Source organism: Pseudophryne corroboree, chromosome 4, assembly GCF_028390025.1.
Source record: "Pseudophryne corroboree isolate aPseCor3 chromosome 4, aPseCor3.hap2, whole genome shotgun sequence".
In the NCBI taxonomy this organism is placed as follows: Eukaryota; Metazoa; Chordata; class Amphibia; order Anura; family Myobatrachidae; genus Pseudophryne; species Pseudophryne corroboree.
This window is the reverse complement of record NC_086447.1, coordinates 351,502,700-351,530,529: the sequence shown is the minus strand read 5'-3', so window position 1 is coordinate 351,530,529 and position 27,830 is coordinate 351,502,700. Positions and strand designations below refer to the sequence as shown.

Here is a 27,830-nt window from a genome sequence, read left to right as displayed (position 1 = left end):
GTTCGGTTCCGCGGCCGTGTTTTGGGTTCGAACGCGTTTTGGCAAAACCTCACCGAATTTTTTTTGTCGGATTCGGGTGTGTTTTGGATTCGGGTGTTTTTTTCAAAAAACACTAAAAAACAGCTTAAATCATAGAATTTGGGGGTCATTTTGATCCCAAAGTATTATTAACCTCAAAAACCATAATTTACACTCATTTTCAGTCTATTCTGAATACCTCACACCTCACAATATTATTTTTAGTCCTAAAATTTGCACCGAGGTCGCTGTGTGAGTAAGATAAGCGACCCTAGTGGCCGACACAAACACCGGGCCCATCTAGGAGTGGCACTGCAGTGTCACGCAGGATGTCCCTTCCAAAAAACCCTCCCCAAACAGCACATGACGCAAAGAAAAAAAGAGGCGCAATGAGGTAGCTGTGTGAGTAAGATTAGCGACCCTAGTGGCCGACACAAACACCGGGCCCATCTAGGAGTGGCACTGCAGTGTCACGCAGGATGTCCCTTCCAAAAAACCCTCCCCAAACAGCACATGACGCAAAGAAAAAAAGAGGCGCAATGAGGTAGCTGTGTGAGTAAGATTAGCGACCCTAGTGGCCGACACAAACACCGGGCCCATCTAGGAGTGGCACTGCAGTGTCACGCAGGATGTCCCTTCCAAAAAACCCTCCCCAAACAGCACATGACGCAAAGAAAAAAAGAGGCGCAATGAGGTAGCTGACTGTGTGAGTAAGATTAGCGACCCTAGTGGCCGACACAAACACCGGGCCCATCTAGGAGTGGCACTGCAGTGTCACGCAGGATGTCCCTTCCAAAAAACCCTCCCCAATCAGCACATGATGCAAAGAAAAAGAAAAGAAAAAAGAGGTGCAAGATGGAATTGTCCTTGGGCCCTCCCACCCACCCTTATGTTGTATAAACAAAACAGGACATGCACACTTTAACCAACCCATCATTTCAGTGACAGGGTCTGCCACACGACTGTGACTGATATGACGGGTTGGTTTGGACCCCCCCCAAAAAAGAAGCAATTAATCTCTCCTTGCACAAACTGGCTCTACAGAGGCAAGATGTCCACCTCATCTTCACCCTCCGATATATCACCGTGTACATCCCCCTCCTCACAGATTATCAATTCGTCCCCACTGGAATCCACCATCTCAGCTCCCTGTGTACTTTGTGGAGGCAATTGCTGCTGGTCAATGTCTCCGCGGAGGAATTGATTATAATTCATTTTAATGAACATCATCTTCTCCACATTTTCTGGATGTAACCTCGTACGCCGATTGCTGACAAGGTGAGCGGCGGCACTAAACACTCTTTCGGAGTACACACTTGTGGGAGGGCAACTTAGGTAGAATAAAGCCAGTTTGTGCAAGGGCCTCCAAATTGCCTCTTTTTCCTGCCAGTATAAGTACGGACTGTGTGACGTGCCTACTTGGATGCGGTCACTCATATAATCCTCCACCATTCTATCAATGTTGAGAGAATCATATGCAGTGACAGTAGACGACATGTCCGTAATCGTTGTCAGGTCCTTCAGTCCGGACCAGATGTCAGCATCAGCAGTCGCTCCAGACTGCCCTGCATCACCGCCAGCGGGTGGGCTCGGAATTCTGAGCCTTTTCCTCGCACCCCCAGTTGCGGGAGAATGTGAAGGAGGAGATGTTGACAGGTCGCGTTCCGCTTGACTTGACAATTTTGTCACCAGCAGGTCTTTCAACCCCAGACTTGTGTCTGCCGGAAAGAGAGATCCAAGGTAGGCTTTAAATCTAGGATCGAGCACGGTGGCCAAAATGTAGTGCTCTGATTTCAACAGATTGACCACCCGTGAATCCTTGTTAAGCGAATTAAGGGCTGCATCCACAAGTCCCACATGCCTAGCGGAATCGCTCCCTTTTAGCTCCTTCTTCAATGCCTCCAGCTTCTTCTGCAAAAGCCTGATGAGGGGAATGACCTGACTCAGGCTGGCAGTGTCTGAACTGACTTCATGTGTGGCAAGTTCAAAGGGCATCAGAACCTTGCACAACGTTGAAATCATTCTCCACTGCACTTGAGACAGGTGCATTCCACCTCCTATATCGTGCTCAATTGTATAGGCTTGAATGGCCTTTTGCTGCTCCTCCAACCTCTGAAGCATATATAGGGTTGAATTCCACCTCGTTACCACTTCTTGCTTCAGATGATGGCAGGGCAGGTTCAGTAGTTTTTGGTGGTGCTCCAGTCTTCTGTACGTGGTGCCTGTACGCCGAAAGTGTCCCGCAATTTTTCTGGCCACCGACAGCATCTCTTGCACGCCCCTGTCATTTTTTAAAAAATTCTGCACCACCAAATTCAAGGTATGTGCAAAACATGGGACGTGCTGGAATTTGCCCATATTTAATGCACACACAATATTGCTGGCGTTGTCCGATGCCACAAATCCACAGGAGAGTCCAATTGGGGTAAGCCATTCCGCGATGATCTTCCTCAGTTGCCGTAAGAGGTTTTCAGCTGTGTGCGTATTCTGGAAACCGGTGATACAAAGCGTAGCCTGCCTAGGAAAGAGTTGGCGTTTGCGAGATGCTGCTACTGGTGCCGCCGCTGCTGTTCTTGCGGCGGGAGTCCATACATCTACCCAGTGGGCTGTCACAGTCATATAGTCCTGACCCTGCCCTGCTCCACTTGTCCACATGTCCGTGGTTAAGTGGACATTGGGTACAACTGCATTTTTTAGGACACTGGTGAGTCTTTTTCTGACGTCCGTGTACATTCTCGGTATCGCCTGCCTAGAGAAGTGGAACCTAGATGGTATTTGGTAACGGGGGCACACTGCCTCAATAAATTGTCTAGTTCCCTGTGAACTAACGGCGGATACCGGACGCACGTCTAACACCAACATAGTTGTCAAGGCCTCAGTTATCCGCTTTGCAGTAGGATGACTGCTGTGATATTTCATCTTCCTCGCAAAGGACTGTTGAACAGTCAATTGCTTACTGGAAGTAGTACAAGTGGTCTTACGACTTCCCCTCTGGGATGACCATCGACTCCCAGCGGCAACAACAGCAGCGCCAGCAGCAGTAGGCGTTACACGCAAGGATGCATCGGAGGAATCCCAGGCAGGAGAGGACTCGTCAGAATTGCCAGTGACATGGCCTGCAGGACTATTGGCATTCCTGGGGAAGGAGGAAATTGACCGGAGGGAGTTGGTGGGGTGGTTTGCGTGAGCTTGGTTACAAGAGGAAGGGATTTACTGGTCAGTGGACTGCTTCCGCTGTCACCCAAAGTTTTTGAACTTGTCACTGACTTATTATGAATGCGCTGCAGGTGACGTATAAGGGAGGATGTTCCGAGGTGGTTAACGTCCTTACCCCTACTTATTACAGCTTGACAAAGGGAACACACGGCTTGACACCTGTTGTCCGCATTTCTGGTGAAATACCTCCACACCGAAGAGCTGATTTTTTGGGTATTTTCACCTGGCATGTCAACGGCCATATTCCTCCCACGGACAACAGGTGTCTCCCCGGGTGCCTGACTTAAACAAACCACCTCACCATCAGAATCCTCCTGGTCAATTTCCTCCCCAGCGCCAGCAACACCAATATCCTCCTCATCCTGGTGTACTTCAACACTGACATCTTCAATCTGACTATCAGGAACTGGACTGCGGGTGCTCCTTCCAGCACTTGCAGGGGGCGTGCAAATGGTGGAAGGCGCATGCTCTTCACGTCCAGTGTTGGGAAGGTCAGGCATCGCAACCGACACAATTGGACTCTCCTTGTGGATTTGGGATTTCGAAGAATGCACAGTTCTTTGCTGTGCTGCTTTTGCCAGCTTGAGTCTTTTCATTTTTCTAGCGAGAGGCTGAGTGCTTCCATCCTCATGTGAAGCTGAACCACTAGCCATGAACATAGGCCAGGGCCTCAGCCGTTCCTTGCCACTCCGTGTGGTAAATGGCATATTGGCAAGTTTACGCTTCTCCTCCGACAATTTTATTTTAGGTTTTGGAGTCCTTTTTTTTCTGATATTTGGTGTTTTGGATTTGACATGCTCTGTACTATGACATTGGGCATCGGCCTTGGCAGACGACGTTGCTGGCATTTCATCGTCTCGGCCATGACTAGTGGCAGCAGCTTCAGCACGAGGTGGAAGTGGATCTTGATCTTTCCCTAATTTTGGAACCTCAACATTTTTGTTCTCCATATTTTAATAGGCACAACTAAAAGGCACCTCAGGTAAACAATGGAGATGGATACTAGTATACAATTATGGACTGCCTGCCGACTGCAGACACAGAGGTAGCCACAGCCGTGAACTACCGTACTGTACTGTGTCTGCAGCTAATATAGACTGGTTGATAAAGAGAAGATGTCTATGTAACTATGTATGTATAAAGAAGACTGAAAAAAATCCACGGTTAGGTGGTATACAATTATGGACGGACTGCCTGCCGAGTGCAGACACAGAGGTAGCCACAGCCGTGAACTACCGTACTGTACTGTGTCTGCAGCTAATATAGACTGGTTGATAAAGAGAAGATGTCTATGTAACTATGTATGTATAAAGAAGAATGAAAAAAAACCACGGTTAGGTGGTATACAATTATGGACGGACTGCCTGCCGAGTGCAGACACAGAGGTAGCCACAGCCGTGAACTACCGTACTGTACTGTGTCTGCAGCTAATATAGACTGGTTGATAAAGAGAAGATGTCTATGTAACTATGTATGTATAAAGAAGAATGAAAAAAATCCACGGTTAGGTGGTATTACAATTATGGACGGACTGCCTGCCGAGTGCAGAGACACAGAGGTAGCCACAGCCGTGAACTACCGTACTGTGTCTGCTGTGACTGGATGATAAATGATATAAAAATATATATATATCACTACTGCAGCCGGACAGGTATATATTATATATTATATAATGACGGACCTGCTGGACACTGTCTGTCAGCAGAATGAGTTTTATTTTTATAGAATAAAAAAAAAAAAACACACAAGTGAAGTCACACGACGAGTGTTTAACTTTTTCAGGCAATCACAATATAAGTATACTACTAACTATACTGGTGGTCAGTGTGGTCAGGTCACTGGTCAGTCACACTGGCAGTGGCACTCCTGCAGCAAAAGTGTGCACTGTTTAATTTTAATATAATATGTACTCCTGGCTCCTGCTATAACCTATAACTGGCACTGCAGTAGTGCTCCCCAGTCTCCTCCACAATTATAAGCTGTGTGAGCTGAGCAGTCAGACAGATTTATAATATATATAGATGATGCAGCACACTGGCCTGAGCCTGAGCAGTGCACACAGATATGGTATGTGACTGACTGAGTCACTGTGTGTATCGCTTTTTTCAGGCAGAGAACGGATATATTAAATAAACTGCACTGTGTGTCTGGTGGTCACTCACTATATAATATATTATGTACTCCTGGCTCCTGCTATAACCTATAACTGGCACTGCAGTAGTGCTCCCCAGTCTCCCCCACAATTATAAGCTGTGTGAGCTGAGCAGTCAGACAGATATATATAATATTATATATAGATAATAGATGATGCAGCACACTGGCCTGAGCCTGAGCAGTGCACACAGATATGGTATGTGACTGACTGAGTCACTGTGTGTATCGCTTTTTTCAGGCAGAGAACGGATATATTAAATAAACTGCACTGTGTGTCTGGTGGTCACTCACTATATAATATATTATGTACTCCTGGCTCCTGCTATAACCTATAACTGGCACTGCAGTAGTGCTCCCCAGTCTCCCCCACAATTATAAGCTGTGTGAGCTGAGCAGTCAGACAGATATATATAATATTATATATAGATAATAGATGATGCAGCACACTGGCCTGAGCCTGAGCAGTGCACACAGATATGGTATGTGACTGAGTCACTGTGTGCTGTGTATCGCTTTTTTCAGGCAGAGAACGGATTATAAAGTAAACTGCACTGTCCTCACTAGTAAACTCTCTCCACTCAGTCTCTACACTTCTACAGTAACAGTACTCCTCCTAGTCAGCTCCAGTAAATCTCTCTCAGTCTCTTATAATCTAAATGGAGAGGACGCCAGCCACGTCCTCTCCCTATCAATCTCAATGCACGTGTGAAAATGGCGGCGACGCGCGGCTCCTTATATAGAATCCGAGTCTCGCGATAGAATCCGAGCCTCGCGAGAATCCGACAGCGTCATGATGACGTTCGGGCGCGCTCGGGTTAACCGAGCAAGGCGGGAAGATCCGAGTCGCTCGGACCCGTGAAAAAAAACATGAAGTTCTGGCGGGTTCGGATTCAGAGAAACCGAACCCGCTCATCTCTAATTTTCATATTAGTTACAATCTACACACAGCTAAATTAAGTATGACATAAAGTAATTCTGTGTAATGTTGTATAAGGGAGACATTTATATATTACCAGTGTTTTTGTTCTATGAAAAAACTTGCTGATACTCACCTAAAATTACAAGATGATACAAGATCTATACTACGGTACCTTCCATACTCTGTATAAGTGAGCAGATGCTTATTTCATTCATTTCTGAAATGATGAGTAGCCATGAGTACCACCACAAAGTAAGCTTTACGTATTAAAATTACATCATAAATCAGATTTTTATATCTCGAGACTCAATAGTATTATTGCTAGTTTTATTTTGCATTATAAAATAAAAAAATTCTCTTGTCAGGTTATGCATTTTAAACCACAGATATGAAACATGCATACAGCAAGGCATCTTTAGTTTTTATTCGCCATTGCATGTGACCTGCTTCCATTCATCCATTTCACTTGGTACTGTTCAACCAATAGTAACACGGTGATGAAACTACAGGTCTGACACGTGTACTAAGAGGCCCCAACTGGGAAAGTCCTCCACAATGGTCTGTCTACCTACCTACCTACCTACCTAGACTGTGTTTTAGTCATGGCCACACATGCTGTGAGATCGCAGCCAATATTTCACTTTTGGCTCAATATCTCAGTGTGAATGTGTTCTGAAAACAACAGTGATAGCTGTCAATTATACAGTCATTACTGAACATCAAATGAATGGTGGAAGATGATCAACGCCTTAATACTGATGCCTGACACCTGATGTTAATCTAGTTGTTAGGAAGTATTACATGGACAGGACATAGTCATACCATAAATGTGTGAATGTGATTTTTTTATATTAAATCACTAGAGCAGTCATTAACAATATTAATTTAACTTGAGTTGTTGTAAGAAACCTTTAAACACAATGGGTCGGATGCAATGCCGTCCGAGTTGGCCGGAGGTGCGTCTTGCCAGCCGAACTCTGACTTTTTTCTTTAAAGTGGCAGCCATTTACAAAGCAAACCATGGGGTATATTTACAAAGATTCGTGTTTTGCCCGTTTTGAAGGGTGTTTGAACTCGAATGGAATCGGGTGCATTTTACTGCAACTTTTTGAATCCTGATACGGTCATTCACTAAGCTGCCGACTTTTCACAATTCGTATTTTCCGATGTCGATGTGATTCGTAATATCAGGCAGTGTTTTACGGGAGTGATGAGTAAAATACTGCCTGACAAAACACAAGGAATCCCGGGCCGGATCTGTGAGATCCGTGCAGGGCTTCATTGTGTACCTTAAAAAGGTTTTTAAAGTCTTTAAAAATCTGAAAAAAATTGCGTGGGGTCCCCCCTCCTAAGCATAACCAGCCTCGGGCTCTTTGAGCCGGTCCTGGTTGAAAAAATATGGGGGGAAAATTGACAGGGGTTCCCCCATATTTGATCAACCAGCACCGGGCTCTGCGCCTGGTCCTGGTGCAAAAAATACGGGGGACAAAAAGCGTAGGGGTCCCACGTATTTTTTGAACCAGCACCGGGCTCCACTAGTCAGAGAGATAATGCCACAGCCGGGGGACACTTTTATATAGGTCCCTGCGGCCCTGGCATTAAATCACTAACTAGTCACCCCTGGCCGGGGTACCCTGGAGGAGTGGGGACCCCTTAAATCAAGGGGTCCCCCCCTCCAGCCACCCAAGGGCCAGGGGTGAAGCCCGAGGCTGTCCCCCCCATCGATGGGCTGCGGATGGGGGGCTGATAGCCAAGTGTAAAATAAAAGAATATTGTTTTTTGCACAAGAACTACAAGTCCCTGCAAGCCTCCCCCGCAAGCTGGTACTTGGAGAACCACAAGTACCAGCATGCGGGGGTTAAACGGGCCCGCTGGTACCTATAGTTCTTCTGCAAAAAAAATACCCAAATAAAACAGGACACACACCTTGAAAGTACAACTTTATTACATACATTCCGACACACGCATACTTACCTATGTTCAGATGCCGACTCGGCCCACGTCTCGACGTCGATTCCAGGGTACCTGAAAATAAAATTATACTCACCTAAATCCAGTGTGTCGTGTCCTTTTTTAATAATCCACGTACTTGGCAAAAAAACAAACCGCATACCCGATCCACGCACTGAAAGGGGTCCCATGTGCCCTTTCCCCATCTGCCAGGACCCCCCCTGACTCCTGTCAAAGAGGGTCCCTTCAGCCAATCAGGGAGCGCCACGTCGTGGCACTCTCCTGATTGGCTGTGTGCTCCTGTAGTGTCTGTGAGGCAGCACACGGCAGAGATACAATGTTGCGCCTACGCGCTCCATTGTAGCCAATGGTGGGAACTTTGCGGTCAGCGGTGAGGTTACTTTCGGTCAACCGCTGACCGCAAAGTTCCCACCATTGGCTACAATGGAGCGCATAGGCGCTACATTGTATCTCTGCCGTGTGCTGCCTGACAGACACTACAGGAGCACACAGCCAATCAGGAGAGTGCCACGACGTGGCGCTCCCTGATTGGCTGAAGGGACCCTCTTTGACAGGAGTCAGGGGGGGTCCTGGCAGTCGGGGAAAGGGGTCCCATGTGTAAACATGGGACCCCTTTCAGTGCATGGTCGGGTTTCCGCTTTTTTGTTTTGCCAAGTACGTGGATTATACATTGGACAGAATCTACACTGGATTATGTGAGTATAATTTTTTTCACAGGTCCCCCAAGGATTCTACATGGAGAAGAGGACCGAGCCTCGTGGGAACATAGGTAAGTATGTATGTATGGAGGTGTGCATGTATGTAATAAACTTATACTTTCACGGTGTGTGTGTCCTGTTTTTTTGGGGTTATTTTTTTAGTAGTAGTACTACTACAGGTACCAGCGGGCCAGGTTTTCCACCGCATGATGGTACTTGTGGTTCTCCAAGTACCAGCTTGTGGGGGAGGCTTGCTGGGACTTGTAGTACTGCTACTAAAAACAATATTCACATTTTTTACACATGGCTATCAGCCCCCCATCCGCCGCCCTTGGATGGGGGGGACAGCCTCGGGCTTCACCCCTGGCCCTTGGGTGGCTGGAGGGGGGGACCCCTTGATTTAAGGGGTTCCCACTCCTCCAGGGTACCCCGGCCAGGGGTGACTAGTTGGGTATGTAATTCCAGGGCCGCAGGGACCACTATAAAAGTGTCCCCCGGCTGTGGCATTATGTACCTGGCTAGTGGAGCCCGGTGCTGGTTTCAAAAATACGGGGGACCCCTACGCTTTTTGTCCCCCATATTTTTGGAACCAGGACCAGGCGCAGAACCCGGTGCTGGTTGATTAAATATGGGGGAACCCCTGTCATTTTTTTCCCCATATTTTTTCAACCAGGACCGGCTCAAAGAGACCGAGGCTGGTTGTGCTTAGGAGGGGGGACCCCACGCAATTTTTTATTCTGTTTTTACACTAAACAGACCCTTTCCCATAGATAACCATGCACAGATCTCACTGATCCGTGCATGGTTATCCTTCCAAACTCGACTGGAAAAAGCAGGTCTATTTTTTTGCTGCTTTTTTTAACGAATCGAAGAAAAATAGACCCGCACTTGAGCACTCAGAGACTAACACCCAAATACGAATGAATAGTGAATTCCTGTATTGTATGAAATAACAGCCGCGTTTGACCGATGGTCTATTCATTCGTATTTCAGAACTTTGCCAATCAAACCATTACGAATAGAGCAGACACTGCCGAGTTTTCTGCTTAGTGAATTCCCGGATTGGGACTTAGAAAAAACACAGGCCAAACTCGGATTTTTAGTAAATACTGGCCATGGCCATTGTTAATAATTGCCGCTTTAAAAAAATGTCCGAGTTCGGCCTGCAACCTGCACCTCCAGCCAGCTAGGACGGCATGAAATCCGACCCCGCAGGTTAATTTCAAAAGGGGTGAGGTATGAAATCCCAGCTGTTAGTATCCTGACACTCAGGATGCTAACAGCGACATCCCGACAGATCCCGGGAAGTATTTTAAGTTTTAACTCTACCTCTAACCTCCTCCCGCAGCCTAACCCTAACCATCTTCTCCCGCAGCCTAACCCACCCTCCTCCCCAACAGGCTAACCCCTAGCCCCCCCCCCTCCACACACACACCCTTCCCCAGTGCTTACCCTGAATCCTGCACTTACCTTTGGGATCGGTTGGAATTCTTACCATTGTGATCCCATTGTCAGTGGGGGTCATTCCGAGTTGTTCGCTCGCAAGCTGCTTTTAGCAGCTTTGCACACGCTAAGCCGCCGCCTACTGGGAGTGAATCTTAGCTTATCAAAATTGCGAACAAAAGATTAGCAGAATTGCGAATAGACACTTCTTAGCAGTTTCTGAGTAGCTCCAGACTTACTCGGCATCTGCGATCAGTTCAGTCAGTTTCGTTCCAGGTTTGACGTCACAAACACACCCAGCGTTCACCCAGATACTCCTCTGTTTCTCCAGCCACTCCCGCGTTTTTCCCAGAAACGGTAGCGTTTTTCCGCACACACCCATAAAACGGCCAGTTTCCGCCCAGAAACACCCACTTCCTGTCAATCACATTACGATCACCAGAACGAAGAAAAAACCTCGTAATGCCGTGAGTAAAATACCTAACTGCATAGCAAATTTACTTGGCGCAGTCGCACTGCGGACATTGCGCATGCGCATTAGCGACTAATCGCTCCGTTGCGAGAAAAAAATAACGAGCGAACAACTCGGAATGACCCCCAGTATTCTGAATGTTGGACTCCTGTTAGAATATCACCATGACCATCTATATTATGTATCACTTGTGTGTGTTTGAATGTACCTATCTTACTTATGTGTATAGAGATGCGGTCTTCCACCATGTGAAATAGAAATTGCAAGATGCATTCTTAAAAATAATTTTCCATTTATGAATCCTGTAAACACTTTTCTCCGTAAATAATCTCATAATGCAAAACAAAATCTTGCATTTGTCCATGGGTGCAAAAATTGGTCCACTTGTGTGTCCAATACCCACTCATCAAGGAATATCTGCGATGCCCCTTACGCCTTCTGTGAAACAGTGTAAGCATTTTCAGTCACCCCACACATGAAATCATCTTGTCCTGCAATTGCGTTTGAACTGCCATCTGCATAACCTAGGTTTGTGACATCACATAACTGGATTCGGAATGCTGTTTACACTTCTGTAAATAAATCTTAGTATTTTCTAATGGCCCATTTGGCAACAACTGTATTAATCATGTAAGCTAGTAAGAGCAGGGTCTTCTTTCCTCATGTGCCTTTCCTTTTCTTACTTAAGCTGGGCATACACTATACAATTATCTGGCACATTATCTGCATAGGCGTGCGCAGCACATTTTATTAGGGGGTGCAACATTGGAGGGGTGTGTCTAGCACCGCCTTTTGGGCGTGTCTAGCACCATCTTTTGATGGTCAACGCAATATAAAATATCCACCCTTGTGCCAATCCTAATAAAGCAGATACATTGTCAGATATTGTGGTGTGCACCAAACAAACACCCCTGATGGCACTCACTGCAATTACACTACTCCTCCTCAGCCTGGTCTACCGAAGAGGAACGCTGGCTGCATGCTGCTCCTCATCAGTGGCTGGCGTTGGCATAGAATAGAAGGAGAGAGGTGGGCATGTGGCGGGTGTGACGGGTGGGCGTGCGAGCAGCATGACATCATCACGTCACATCACGCAGTTTTTGTACATGGAGATGGAGCCGGGAGTTTGAAAGCCAGTGGCAGTGGCAGCCTTGATTAACCCAGGCGTCCGGTCAGTAATGCAGTCCTGACAGGGTGCAACGCAGAAGGGGCAGTAATCAGCCTGCTCGGCGATCGCTGCATCAGGCACGTGAGATCGGGGTGCCGGACATTAGGGGGTGCCTGTGCGCACCAGGCACCCCCCCTGCGCACACCTATGATTATCTGCCAGATTTGGCTGGTTGGAATGAAAATATGGTAGTGGATGAGAGCAACTGACAAACCATCATTTGCTCCCAAACACTGAAAAATGGACAATACCTGTTCATGCAAATTGGTTAAAGGCGTGATTTAACCAATTTGTCTGAATGACAGTTTTTTTTTGTCCATTTTTCAGTGTTTGGTAGCAAATGGTGAATTGTCATTTGCTCTCATCCACTACCAGATCTTCATTCCAACCAGACAGATCTGGCAGATAATCTGCCAGATTATTGTATTGTGTATGCCCAGCTTTACACTATCTTACAACTCCATACTACTGTGAGAGTGGTGATATGGGTACAATGCCTGCTGCCGTGCAGGTGTAGTCTTGCTGCTTACCTCATGTCGCACTTTCACCGACACTTGGACCTGGACACGGCGATCCCCTTCCAGATGTAGATGATGGCCAAACTAGACAAGAAAGTGAACCAATTAAAGAGTATCAACTCTACTTCCACCAGAAAAGAGGATACCCCAGGGGTGGTGGTGACCTACACCGGTTGGGTAAAAGGTCATCACAGGCACAAAGCCTTAGCCACCCAATTTTCACCTAACAGCGCTCTCACGCTGAGGTGTACCCTAGAACTCGCACGGCCGTGCAAGGTCCACCAAACCAGCGCTCAGGGGACAGACAAAGGGACAGACAGACACAGATGATGCTCACCATTGCCAATCTTGTACTTCGATCTTCTCCACTTACAGGTCCCTGTAAGGAGGCAAAAAGAAACAACAGCCGTGCAGGGCCAAGAACTAGCCCAGTGTGCGTCTGCTACACTAGCTACATGAACAGAGCCCTCAAACTGCAACACAAATATGCACAAACTGTAAACAAACATTGCCCTGCACGGAAACAACAATCCAATAACAAATTACAGTACAAGAATATACAACGGTGCTGTCCCTTTAAGTTCCTATCTGCTACTGTTGTGACTACGTGTGTGGAGCTGGACACATGGGGGAAAATCTACTTTAGATTACTGGGGAGTGGGCGCCGTACAGCCTACCCACCTCCCATACACTAATTTACCAGGGGCTCAGGCCCTGCAGGCCTGCCTACATGTACACGTTGTAGTGGCCTGGGCCCAGTGCCCAGCACCACCCTTATTCACCTGAGGAGCACTGTTTTTATACTGGGCCTACTGCCCTCTAATTATTCACAGGCCTAAGGCCTGACAAATAGCCACGGGCCTAGTGCCCGCCTAACATGCACCCGGTTGGAGTAATCTGGGCCTAACGCCCAGATCACTCTTATTAAACTCAGGGCCTAGTGTCCACCACGTGCCCATGGGCCTAATGCCCGTCTCTCATGCCCAATACAGTGGCATGGGCCTACTGCTCAAACCACCAAACACTGTATTGCTGCCACTTCTCCTAGCTGTGCACAGGCCTAGTGCCTGAACTTACCCCTCAGCTGTAATACCTGTACCCTGGTGGTCTAGGAAGAAGAGGGGCAGGGATGAGCCTCACTGAGGCCGTCTGACATGTTGCCCCGCAGGGGACACAGATCCCCTGCGTGCTGCTGCTGAGAGGTGCCCTGTGGTACAGGGCACATCTCCACACTCCCTTTGATGGCACCCCTGGTTTTCCATACCTGTCCTATATTGTCTTGAATTGTAAGTGCTATTTTCTTGTTTGCTCATTTGATTATGTACTGCGTAATGGGCGCTGTAGATCCCTAGTGGCGCCATATAAATAAAGGATAATAATAATAATAATAATGATAATAATTTCTCTTGTCAGTTAACAAGTTACAGGATATTAAGTGAAAATTACTTTTACTTTCAGTCTTATTACAGTTTTTATTTTGAGAAGGTCCAAAATTCAGTGTGGCATCAGATTCTGCAGGAGTTAAGATAAACACCTTTATGTTTGTGTACCTTACAAACCTGTGGATTCTGCAAATAAAATAGATTCTTTTTTCTGTTTGCACATACTGTATATCTAGCTTTCACATTTATCCAAGGGTTTAGCAACTGGTAGCTTTGCATGAAGGACGCTGCCTTGAACTTTAGATGACTAGTCATGTTTCGCTTCTATTCATTCACTTTGGTTGTATTGCCAAGTGCGAGTAAAGATCCCCACACACATAGCATATAAACCAGCAATTTATATCCGTCCCTAGTTATTCCTAGACAGGAGGTTAGGTCAGAGTTTTCACATTTCTTACTGCTGTAACTGCAACGTAGAATGCAAAGGTTTCTATCCATCAAACACTGGGGCAGGGCCGGTGCTAGGGTGTTCGGCGCCCCCCTGCAAAATATAAATTTGCGCCCTCCCATACTTTACAAGGGACAGCGCACATAGGGGGTCATTCCGAGATGATCGCTAACTTCCGTTGTTCGCTGCGTAGCGTTCAGTGGAAAAAACGGCTAATCTGCACATGCGTATGCTTCACAATGCGCACGTGCGTCGTACGGGTACAAAGTCCATTGTGGTTTTGCACTGGTTCTAGCGACGATTCCAATCGCACCGCCGGCCGCAAGGAGATTGATAGAAAGAGGGCGTTTCAGGGTGTCAACTGACTGTTTTCAGGGAGTGTTTGGAAAAACGCAGGCAAGGCAGAAAAAACGCAGACATGGCTGGGCGTTCGCTGGGTGGGTGTGTGACATGAAAAGCCGTCACTCCGTCGTTAGAATCAACGCACACAAAGAGTAACTACAGGGCTACTCTTGTTTTGCACAAAACGATTTTGTAGGCGCTCTGCTGCACAAGCGTTCGCAATTCTGCAAAGCTAAAATACACTCACCAGTGGGCGGCGACAATGCGTTTACACGGCTGCTAAAAACTGCTCAACTCGGAATGACCCCCATAATGTTTTTACACATAATACTCCCTGTAGTAGTGCCACTTACACACGTAACGCCCCCTGTGGTAGTTCCACTTATACACAATGCCCCCTGTAGTAGTGGGACTTACACACGCAACTCCCCCTGCAGCAGTGACGCTTACACACTGTAACACCCCCTGCAACAGTGACGCTTACATACGTAACCCCCCCTGCAGCAGTGACACTTACACACGCAACACCCCCTGTACCAGTACCGCTTACAAATGTAACACCCCCTGTACCAGTGACGCTTACATGTAACGCCCCCTGTACCAGTGCCGCTTACACACATAAAGCCCCCTGTACCAGTGCCGCTTACACACGTAAAGCCCCCTGTACCAGTGCCGCTTACACATGTAATGCCCCCTGTACCAGTGACGCTTACACACATAACGCCCCTGTACCAGTGCAGCTTACACACGTAATGCCCCCTGTACCAGTGCCGCTTACACATGTAACGACCCCTGTACCAGTGACGCTTACACACGTAACGCCCCCTGTACCAGTGCAGCTTACACACGCAACGCCCCCTGTACCAGTGACGCTTACACACACAACGCCCCCTGTACCAGTGGCGCTTGCACACATAACGCCCCCTGTACTAGTGACGCTTACACACGCAACGCCCCCTGTTCTAGTGACGCTTACACACGTAACCCCCCCTGTACCAGTGATGCTTACACATGTAACGCCCCCTGTACCAGTGACGCTTGCACACGTAACGCCCCCCCTGTAGCAGTGACGCTTATACAAGAAGCAATGCCCCCTTTACCAGTGACGCTTACACACGCAACGCCCCCTGTACCATGAGGCTTACACACGTAACGCCCCCTGTACCAGTGATGCTTACACACGTAACACCCCCTGCAGCAGTGACGCTTATACAAGACGCAACGCCCCCTGTACTAGTGACGCTTACACACGCAACGCCCCCTGTACCAGCGACACTTGCACACGTAACGCCCCCTGTAAAAGTGACGCTTGCACACATAATGCCCCCTGTACCAGTGCCGCTTGCACACGTAACACCCCCTGTAGCAGTGATGCTTACACACATTATGCTGCACAATCACACATATACCACAGATACATACACACACATACTGTACATACATTACACACATAAGTACAAATACACACATTCTGTAGATACACACACTAAACACAACACACACACACACACACTTTCTCACTCACTCTCCCTCAACTCACCATCTGGCTGGCCGGCTGTGTATTCTGCCTTCTGTCTTCCTTTGCAGCATGGCCATGGTCCCATGCAGCCCCACCCTTTTTCTGGGCTGGACACACACAGACACTGAACTACTATCAGGGGGGGGTTAGGGGGGGGGGGGGGTAGGAGGAAGCTTCATGCTGCCTGTGCCGCTGCCTGTCAAACAGTGTGACAGGCACAGCAGCCGGCAGCAGCAACAGGGGCTCAGTCACAGCAGCGGGGTTACAAAACAGGGAGAGCGCCTCTCCAACCCTGGCGCCTACCAGCTTTGCATGCCTTTGCTGAGCGGGTAGCGCCAGGCCTGCACTGGGGACTGTTAAATGATGATATTTTTAAGCCCTTTTCCAATGACAAATATATGGTCTCTTTCACAGCATTACCATACCTCTCAACTGTCCCGATTTTCGCGGGACAGTCCCGCTTTTTTAGGACTGTCCCTCTGTCCCACCCGAGGGCCACAGTGTCCCGCGGTTTGGGGGGGGGCAGTTGGGTGGCTCCCTATCACTCACTGCTCTGCTCAGTTCAGAGCGGAGCAGCGGTGAATAGACGCTGTGCGCAGAGACAGAGGGACAGGGGTCATGCCAGCAGCTCCCAGAGCGCTGCCCATACCCCCATACTGACGAAAAACGGGGTCATGGCTCGCGATCGTGACACTCCCACGAAGCCATGCCCCCTTTTATATAGGCCATGCCCCTTTTCGGCCGAGCGCGGCTTCGCCGTGCCAATGTGTCCCTCCCTACCTTCTCCCAATGTTGGGAGGTATGCATTATCAGAAGGGGAAATATACTAAGCAGTGATAAAAGTGGAGTAGTGAGCCAGGGGAGAAGTTGCCCATGGCAACCAATCAGCTGCTCTGTATACTTTTATAGTATGCAAATTATAAATGTTATGTCAATGCTGGTTGGTTGCCGTGGGCAACTTCTCCACTGGCTCACTTCTCCACTTTCATTACATCTCCCCTTAAGCTGGTACCAGAAACTATTGGAGATTGCAGTGGGCTAACTGCCATGGCATATCATTTTGGTTAAAGTTTGTGGAAGCCATTACGGATTCAGGGCCTGATGAAGAGATGCTCAGATATTCTAATGCAGCAGGCGGTGCCTGTAGAAAAAAGATGCCTCCTACATACAGCACTGATCCGAGTCGCAGCCCTCAGCAATCTGGGTAAGCAGACTGGCCTCCAGATCTCTGAAACGCAAATGACTGAAGGAGGACAGTTCAGTCACTAAATGCTCATCTGCACACATTAGCTTGCCCCAAGGAATGAATATATACCCCAGCATTGTTAATGTATAGGTACAGAGTAATGCTGTTGTCACTTTCAACAAAATATAGCCCCATAAATATACAGGTGCTGATTCTGAATTAGGGGTCTATTTACTAAGCCTTGGATGGAGATAAAGTACCAGCCAATCACCTCCTAACTGTAATTTTTAAAACACAGCCTGTAACATGGCAGTTAGGAGCCGATTGGCTGGTGCTTTATCTCCGTTGTATTTATCTCCATCCAATGCTTAGTAAATAGAACCCTTAGACATAAAGTAGCTGGAGTTGCTGGTAGACACGGAAAGGAGATTTACTACTATATGCTAATACTAGATTCAATTCACCTAATGCTAGGATTGGTATATCTGCAAGAGGAAAGCCAAGTCCTATGCAGTGGCATCACAACGGCGGTGCGGGGGGTGCTCTGTAACATTACGCGCAGTACCTAGCTTCTGTCACCGTGAAGAAGCCGGTACTGCAGTCTCCGGGTTCAGCCAGTACCTTCCGTACCCCCGTAGTGACGGAAACGGGGGTCGGGAAGCATAGCCATGACCCTGTGCAACAAAGTCACACCCCCTTCTGATGACGTCCCACGAAGCCACACCCCCTTTCATAGAAACCGCACCAGGTGTTTTTAGATTGTAAAGCTCGCAAGAGCAGGGACTACTTTCCTCATGTGCCTTTCCTTTTCTTACTTACACTATCTTATACTCCATACTCCCTTTGATGGCACCTAACCCCGGGTTTTCTATACCTGTCCTATATTGTCTTGTACTGTAAGTGCTGTGTAATGGGCGCTGCGGATCCCTTGTGGCGCCATATAAATAAAGGATAATAATAATAAAGGTATTTCACATGTAAGTGACGCCTTTGGTCCCATGTTAGATTCAAGAGATTTGCCAGAAACAGGCTTCCCTTCCCCATACGCATAACTGTGACCAGGCTTTAGATAATCCCCTATGACACACCCATAATATTCCGATAAATCAGGACATTTCTGTGCGCTCAGGTAGTCCACCGCCCAGTTCCTGCGCTGTAACGCCCAGTTCGCAGAAAGACAGATCCAGCTAAGTTCTATTTAACTCAGAATATGATGGATATACACAAAAATGCATACATTGATTAACATCTGCACATGCGCTATATGCGAAAACTCACTGCTTACATCTCTGCAGAGATATGTCCCACTCAGAAATAGGTTCATATTGTCAATAACCTGAGTTTCTATAGACTATATTTTTTTTAATGTAATATATTGAGCTATGAAAATTAACAATGAATAAGTACTTGAAATTCTTATAGGGCCCAATTCAGACCTAATGTACAAGAGAAGTTTGAGTAATGGATGTACTGCGCACTAAGGCTGCCTAGAAACTCAAATATCCAATAAAAGTGTCTCTCCAAAAACACTTCAAAAACAGTGTGATAACAAACAAGATTAGGATAAATGTGGTAAACAGGCGCCTAAACGGTATAGAAAGACAATAGTGTGTCAATTAGAGATGAGCGGGTTCGGTTCCTCGGAATCCGAACCCGCCCGAACTTCATTTTTTTTTACACGGGTCCGAGCGACTCGGATCTTCCCGCCTTGCTCGGTTAACCCGAGCGCGCCCGAACGTCATCATCCCGCTGTCGGATTCTCGCGAGGCTCGGATTCTATCGCGAGACTCAGATTCTATATAAGGAGCCGCGCGTCGCCGCCATTTTCACACGTGCATTGAGATTCATAGGGAGAGGACGTGGCTGGCGTCCTCTCCGTTTATAGAGAAGAGAGAGAGACACAGTAGTAATTTTGGGGAGCATTAGGAGGAGCAGTGCCAGATTAAAGTCCACATGGGCCTGGAGCTGAAATGTTTGAAGGGCCTATTGTGTGCCTTGGTAGGAGGTGTGACAAGCGTTGCAGTGAGGGTGGTACAAATAGGGGGTGAGGCCTATGCCATGGGTGTGGCTATCTCCATAGCGGTCATAGCTAGTGCCTACCTTCAACCATTTAGTAGAGGAGCAGAACAACAGACCCATACACACGTCGAATTTTTAAGTGGGGGTATGGCAAATGAAACGGGATTACTCAGGGGGCATTGCCACTGAAAAGGAGTGTGTCCTTTAAAGTACATGCATTAATGTGCCCCCTCCCCTTCTAGTCTGTATAGCTACCCATTAGTGTACGTGTTTCCAAAAGCACATAAAGGGACGGACACACCAGTGAGTGGTGGACCCATGTGCACACCCACCCCACATAAGAAAATATAAAAATGATATTCTATATAATTTGCAGCAACCGTCACTGCGGTTACAGTAAGGGGTGCATGCAGCGCCAACATTTATTAGGACATATTTCTCTGGCTGCCTCCAGTCACCCACAACTATTCTTCTACTCACCAATTCTCTCACTAAGGGTGGGATGTACTACAGATATGCAGCCAAAACTTAAAAAAATCATGTTTTCTGAGCTTTGCCCACATTTCTCTTTGCAATTCCTTCTCAGAGGTAATTGCAATCGGATCCTTCCCAGCACCCCTGGTACCCGCAGCTTCATGCTTTGCATGCGCAAAGGACAGCTCTTATTGAAAGAGCGGTCCTTTGTGATTTCTTTAGGTACATACCAACATTATCAATGCCGGTATGTACCTGATAAGAGGTGGGTGTACTGTACCACATCATGGATGCATAGTACATCCTGCACTAGGCCTGCACAGAGGCTCCTCTACAACACTGGCTGGTGACCGCCACATACAAAAAGGACAGCTACGGCCACACATTTGACCTCACATCGATGGCAGGAACATGGAGGGAGGGAGACACATGGGGTGCAGGGCAGGGGAGGAAAGAACCAGGATAGATTGAAAGAAGACAGGAGGAAGACATTGAAGGAAGACGGGGAGATGTTAGGAACAGGAGGAAGACATTGAAGGAAGACGGGGAGATGTTAGGAACAGGAGGAAGACATTGCAAGAAGATGGAGAGATGGTAGGAACAGGAGGAAGACATTGAAGGAAGATGGGGAGATGGTAGGAACAGGAGGAAGACATTGAAGGAAGATGGGGAGATGGTAGGAACAGGAGGAAAACATTGAAGGAAGACGGGCAGATGGTAGGAACAGGAGGAAGACATTGAAGGAAGACGGGGAGATGTTAGGAACAGGAGGAAGACATTGCAAGAAGATGGGGAGATGGTAGGAACAGGAGGAAGACATTGAAGGCAGATGGGGAGATGGTAGGAACAGGAGGAAGACATTGAAGGAAGATGGGGAGATGGTAGGAACAGGAGGAAGACATTGAAGGAAGATGGGGAGATGGTAGGAACAGGAGGAAGACATTGAAGGAAGATGGGGAGATGGTAGGAACAGGAGGAAGACATTGAAGGAAGATGGGGAGATGGTAGGAATAGCAGGAAGAGCAGAGGAGATGAGAGGAAGACCAGAAGAACAAGGGAAAAGGGGAGGCTCCTAAACAGCATGGGCTGCTAATTGTCACATAAAAAAAAAGATGTGGTTGTTTAGCTCAGATGAATAGGGAGAGCCGCCAGGAATGGGAAAGAACGGGAGTAGATGGTAGGAACTTGAGAAACACGAGGCGAATAATGGGGGGAGACAAGAGGTACACAGGGGGAGTAACGTGGAGAGATAAGAGGAACACAGGAGGAATAACGAAGGAGACAAGAGGCATGCAGGGGGAATAACGTGGGGAGACAAGAGGAACACAGGGGGAAATAAAGTGGGGAGACAAGAGGAACACATGGGGAATAACGGGGGAGATGAGGAACACAGGGGGGAATAACGTGGGGAGACAAGAGGAACACAGGGGGAATAACGTGGGGAGACAAGAGGAACACAGGGGGAAATAAAGTGGGGAGACAAGAGGAACACATGGGGAATAACGTGGGGAGACAAGAGGAACACAGGGGGAAATAAAGTGGGGAGACAAGAGGAACACAGGGGGAATAACGTGGGGAGACGAGGAACCCAGGGGGAATAACGTGGGGAGACAAGAGGAACACAGGGGGAAATAAAGTGGGGAGACAAGAGGAACACATGGGGAATAACGTGGGAGATGAGGAACACAGGGGGAATAACGGGGGAGATGAGGAACACAGGGGGAATAACGAGGGAGACAAGAGGAACACAGGGGGAATAACGAGGGAGATGAGGAACACAGGGGGAATAACGAGGGAGACAAGAGGAACACAGGGGCAATAACGGGGGAGATGAGGAACACAGGGGGAATAACGGGGGAGATGAGGAACACAGGGGGAATAAAGGGGGAGATGAGGAACACAGTGGGAATAACGAGGGAGACAAGAGGAACACAGGGGGAATAACGGGGGAGATGAGGAACACAGGGGGAATAACGAGGGAGACAAGAGGAACACATGGGGAATAACGAGGGAGACAAGAGGAACACATGGGGAATAACGAGGGAGATGAGGAACACGGGGAATAACGAGGGAGACAAGAGGAACACATGGGGAATAACGGGGGAGATGAGGAACACAGGGGGAATAACGGGGGAGATGAGGAACACAAGGGGAATAACGGGGGAGATGAGGAACACAGGGGGAATAACGAGGGAGACAAGAGGAACACAGGGGGAATAACGAGGGAGACAAGAGGAACAGAGGGGGAATAACGGGGGAGATGAGGAACACGCGAATAACGAGGGAGACAAGAGGAACACGGGGAATAACGGGGGAGATGAGGAACACAGGGGGAATAACAAGGGAGACAAGAGGAACACAGAGGGAATAATGGGGGAGATGAGGAACACAGGGGGAATAACGAGGGAGACAAGAGGAACACAGGGGGAATAACGAGGGAGATGAGGAACACAGGGGGAATAACGAGGGAGACAAGAGGAACACATGGGGAATAACGAGGAAGATGAGGAACACGGGGAATAACGAGGGAGACAAGAGGAACACATGGGGAATAACGGGGGAGATGAAGAACACAGGGGAATAACGAGGGAGACAAGAGGAACACATGGGGAAAAACGGGGGAGATGAGGAACACAGGGGGAATAACGAGGGAGACAAGAGGAACACAGGGGGAATAACGGGGGAGATGAGGAACACAGGGGGAATAACGGGGGAGATGAGGAACACAGGGGGAATAACGGGGGAGATGAGGAACACAGGGGGAATAACGGGGGAGATGAGGAACACAGGGGGAATAACGGGGGAGATGAGGAACACATGGGGAATAACGGGGGAGATGAGGAACACGGGGAATAACGAGGGAGACAAGAGGAACACAGGGGGAATAACGGGGGAGATGAGGAACACGAGGAATAACGAGGGAGACAAGAGGAACACAGGGAATAACGGGGGAGATGAGGAACACAGGGGGAATAACGGGGGAGATGAGGAACACAGGGGGAATAACGAGGGAGACAAGAGGAACACATGGGGAATAACGAGGGAGATGAGGAACACAGGGGGAATAACGAGGGAGACAAGAGGAACACATGGGGAATAATGGGGGAGATGAGGAACACATGGGGAATAATGGGGGAGATGAGGAACACAGGGGGAATAACGGGGGAGATGAGGAACACAGGGGGAATAACAAGGGAGACAAGAGGAACACAGAGGGAATAATGGGGGAGATGAGGAACACAGGGGGAATAACGAGGGAGACAAGAGGAACACAGGGGGAATAACGAGGGAGATGAGGAACACAGGGGGAATAACGAGGGAGACAAGAGGAACACATGGGGAATAACGAGGAAGATGAGGAACACGGGGAATAACGAGGGAGACAAGAGGAACACATGGGGAATAACGGGGGAGATGAAGAACACAGGGGAATAACGAGGGAGACAAGAGGAACACATGGGGAAAAACGGGGGAGATGAGGAACACAGGGGGAATAACGAGGGAGACAAGAGGAACACAGGGGGAATAACGGGGGAGATGAGGAACACAGGGGGAATAACGGGGGAGATGAGGAACACAGGGGGAATAATGGGGGAGATGAGGAACACAGGGGGAATAACGGGGGAGATGAGGAACACAGGGGGAATAACGGGGGAGATGAGGAACACATGGGGAATAACGGGGGAGATGAGGAACACGGGGAATAACGAGGGAGACAAGAGGAACACAGGGGGAATAACGGGGGAGATGAGGAACACGAGGAATAACGAGGGAGACAAGAGGAACACAGGGAATAACGGGGGAGATGAGGAACACAGGGGGAATAACGGGGGAGATGAGGAACACAGGGGGAATAACGAGGGAGACAAGAGGAACACATGGGGAATAACGAGGGAGACAAGAGGAACACATGGGGAATAACGAGGGAGATGAGGAACACAGGGGGAATAACGAGGGAGACAAGAGGAACACATGGGGAATAATGGGGGAGATGAGGAACACATGGGGAATAATGGGGGAGATGAGGAACACAGGGGGAATAACGGGGGAGATGAGGAACACAGGGGGAATAACGGGGGAGATGAGGAACACAGGGGGAATAACGAGGGAGACAAGAGGAACACGGGGAATAACGGGGAGATGAGAGCAGCACAGGAGGATTAACGGTGAGATTGGAGGAAAGAGAATGAAAACAGGACAAAATAGATACTTATACAAAACACATTAGTGACAGAGAATAGCAGTTGTGTAATACAGTATGTAACAAACATATATTTATTTACACACACAATGTGCATGATGTGGAGCTGTTTTATTACCCCATGAGGCTGGGGTAAAAGCGAGGAGCTCCAGCAAGTGGTGGAGCACTGGCGTTGCTCTTCTGACCAGTCTCCTCCGAGCAGTACATCAATATAGGCCAGGACCATAAAAAAACGCTTTCCGCAGCCCCATATCAGACCAGCCCACCAGGAAAACATCAATCTTCTCCTTTAAAAACAAAACTGCTGCCTCCCTCCCTGAACCATGCACTGACTGCCCAGCTCGTGTTTTTGCTTCAGGTTATTGTGGGGTGGCAGGCTGGAAACTATGGGGAACAGGGACCACCTGGTCCAAGATCAGGGTTGGCAGGGGAAGGTCTGTCGGCTCTCTGCCGTGGTGAGTATGGCATGATAATTTATGGCAGTGTCCCCGGCGGGAACAATCACACAGGAGGTCACAGCAGGGCTGCCTACCTCAGACATCGGCCACCGCGCAAGCACCCAGAACTCTCATACGTGGCTACATTACCCAGTATCAGGAAGTTGGCTGTGCTAGGTACGTTGTCGGCTGGGAGTGGGCTTAGTGAGTGGGCTGCGGGAGGTTGGCTAAGGAGGGCCCTGGCCAGCGTGGTGTGTGTTGCGGTGTGCTGCGGGAGGCGGCCGGGGGATGGCATGTGGTGCGGCCAATGGCCGTGAATGCATGGTGCGCTGTGAAGTCGTTACATTGCGGTGCCCCTCCCCCCCCCCTCTGTCCGGCCCATCCTCATCAGCAGCACCAGGGGGGAGGCGCCGAGGGCAGAGAAGAGAGCGGCTCCTCCTCCACACTGGATTCACAGACTGAGGGTTGACTGAGGCACTGTCTGGCGGCAGCATACAATGAGTCAGAGTGACTCATTGTAATGCTGGCGATTATGGCCCTCTTAACTGTGGCAGACTGTGGGCCTATTTTCAATGGGAGGCCTGGAGCTGCAGCTCCATCCGCCCCATTGTTAATCCGGCCCTGAGGAGGAGTACTAGACTAGTTACTTGCTGAAGTGATAGATAGTGTGACTGTATTATCTGACTTGTGGGGGAGACACTGACAGTGGGGAGCAGTTAGAGTCTGAGAGCAGGACTCAGGAGTACATATAACGTACAGTGCACACTTTTGCTGCCAGAGTGCCACACTGCCATTGTGACCACACTGACCACCAGTATAATATATATTGTGATTGTCTGCTTAGGAGTACTACTTGCAAGTTGCTGATAGTGTGACCAGTGACCTGACCACCAGTTTAATAATCACCACCAGCTTAATATATATATATATATATATATGTGCATTTAAAACACGAATGGCGCAGCACCGCTATGCCATTCGGGAGGCTTATAAAGCAGGGTCAAGTGACCAACCAGTGGCTCGCCACTTTGTAACAGCCAAACATGGCATGGCCACCCTGCGTTATAAGATTATTGATCAGGTCCCACCGTCGTTACGGGGAGGGGACCGATCAAAAAAACTGCTGCAGATTGAGGCCAAGTGGATTTCAACCCTCAACACAGTATATCCTAAGGGTTTAAATGAGATGTTGAGTTTGAAATGTTTCTTATAAGCAATTTTAGAATCACCCATATCCGTAGTTCCACACGTCTAGGTACGCATGGAGGTATTGGGTTAAATTTTTACATGCTATTTCAAGTTATGAAGTTTAGTATTAAGCATCCTCTGGGGTAAAGTAAAGGTAGACATTAGTAGTCACCCAAGATACTTACTACATGTAAAACGATATTAGTAGCTGTCTCCCAGCCTTTATATGTTTCATTGGAAGTGACACGTATTTTTCATTTAATGTACTATATAAATTAGGTACAGCGTACTAAAAAATATATACAGCAGCGCACTATGTTCCTAATAGCGCAAGGGACTGTTAGTTTAATGAGCACCATTATTATGGTTTTTGTATCAACTGATTACACATATGTAACAATGACAGTTAGAAATGTATGATTTGCACTTTATTTTTTGTGTGTTTTGAGTTGTCACATTAGTTGTTTACGTTGTCATGGTTGCATGTATCCCACAGCCCGAGAACGCTGGCTAGACGGACCAGTGACGCGACACTTCCTGTGAGGGGAGTGACGTCAGATCCGGCACCCGGGCGGCGCGACGGCTGGAGGCGGTGAGTAACCTCTAATTGCACGAGTATTTAAACACTGATTATTGTCATTTAATTTATCCTGACGAAGGGGCTGCGTCCCCGAAACGTAGACTGAATAAAAGCACTTGATTTCTTCATCTTGCTGATCACGTCTCCCAGTGCCGCTCTCATTGCCATTGTTATATATATATAATTGTATATAATATATATATAATATTGTATACCACCTACCCGTGGTTTTTTTTTTTTTTTCTTTCTTCTTTATACATACTACTATAGTAGCTTACTGTAGCAGTCTGCGGTGCTGCTGAGCTGACAGTGTCCAGCAGGTCCGTCATCAGTCATTACATAATAAATATATCTACCTGTCCGGCTGCAGTACTAGTGTGATATAATATATATTGATTTCATCTCATTATCATCCAGTCTATATTAGCAGCAGACATAGTACGGTAGTCCACGGCTGCAGCTACCTCTGTGTCGGCAGTCGCTCGTCCATCCATAATTGTATACCACCTACCCGTGGTTTTTTTTTTTCTTTCTTCTTTATACATACTACTATAGTAGCTTACTGTAGCAGTCTGCGGTGCTGCTGAGCTGACAGTGTCCAGCAGGTCCGTCATCAGTCATTACATAATAAATATATCTACCTGTCCGGCTGCAGTACTAGTGTGATATAATATATATTGATTTCATCTCATTATCATCCAGTCTATATTAGCAGCAGACACAGTACGGTAGTCCACGGCTGTAGCTACCTCTGTGTCGGCAGTCGCTCGTCCATCCATAATTGTATACCACCTACCCGTGGTTTTTTTTTTCTTTCTTCTTTATACATACTACTATAGTAGCTTACTGTAGCAGTCTGCGGTGCTGCTGAGCTGACAGTGTCCAGCAGGTCCGTCATCAGTCATTACATAATAAATATATCTACCTGTCCGGCTGCAGTACTAGTGTGATATAATATATATTGATTTCATCTCATTATCATCCAGTCTATATTAGCAGCAGACACAGTACGGTAGTCCACGGCTGTAGCTACCTCTGTGTCGGCAGTCGCTGGTCCATCCATAATTGTATACCACCTACCCGTGGTTTTTTTTTTCTTTCTTCTTTACACATACTACTATAGTAGCTTACTGTAGCAGTCTGCGGTGCTGCTGAGCTGACAGTGTCCAGCAGGTCCGTCATCAGTCATTACATAATAAATATATCTACCTGTCCGGCTGCAGTACTAGTGTGATATAATATATATTGATTTCATCTCATTATCATCCAGTCTATATTAGCAGCAGACACAGTACGGTAGTCCACGGCTGTAGCTACCTCTGTGTCGGCAGTCGCTCGTCCATCCATAATTGTATACCACCTACCCGTGGTTTTTTTTTTTCTTTCTTCTTGATACATACTACTATAGTAGCTTACTGTAGCAGTCTGCGGTGCTGCTGAGCTGACAGTGTCCAGCAGGTCCGTCATCAGTCATTAC

General features: G+C 47.9%; 1 long non-coding RNA gene across 1 annotated transcript in view; it reads left to right on the top strand.

Moving 5' to 3' along the window:
• The window catches only part of LOC134909526 (uncharacterized), a 432,031-nt gene that overhangs the window by 347,434 nt on the left and 56,767 nt on the right, over nt 1–27,830 (top strand). The window contains exon 2 of the long non-coding RNA XR_010175955.1: nt 26,270–26,365. This is a non-coding gene — a long non-coding RNA (uncharacterized LOC134909526). The remainder of the gene's footprint in view (nt 1–26,269; nt 26,366–27,830) is intronic.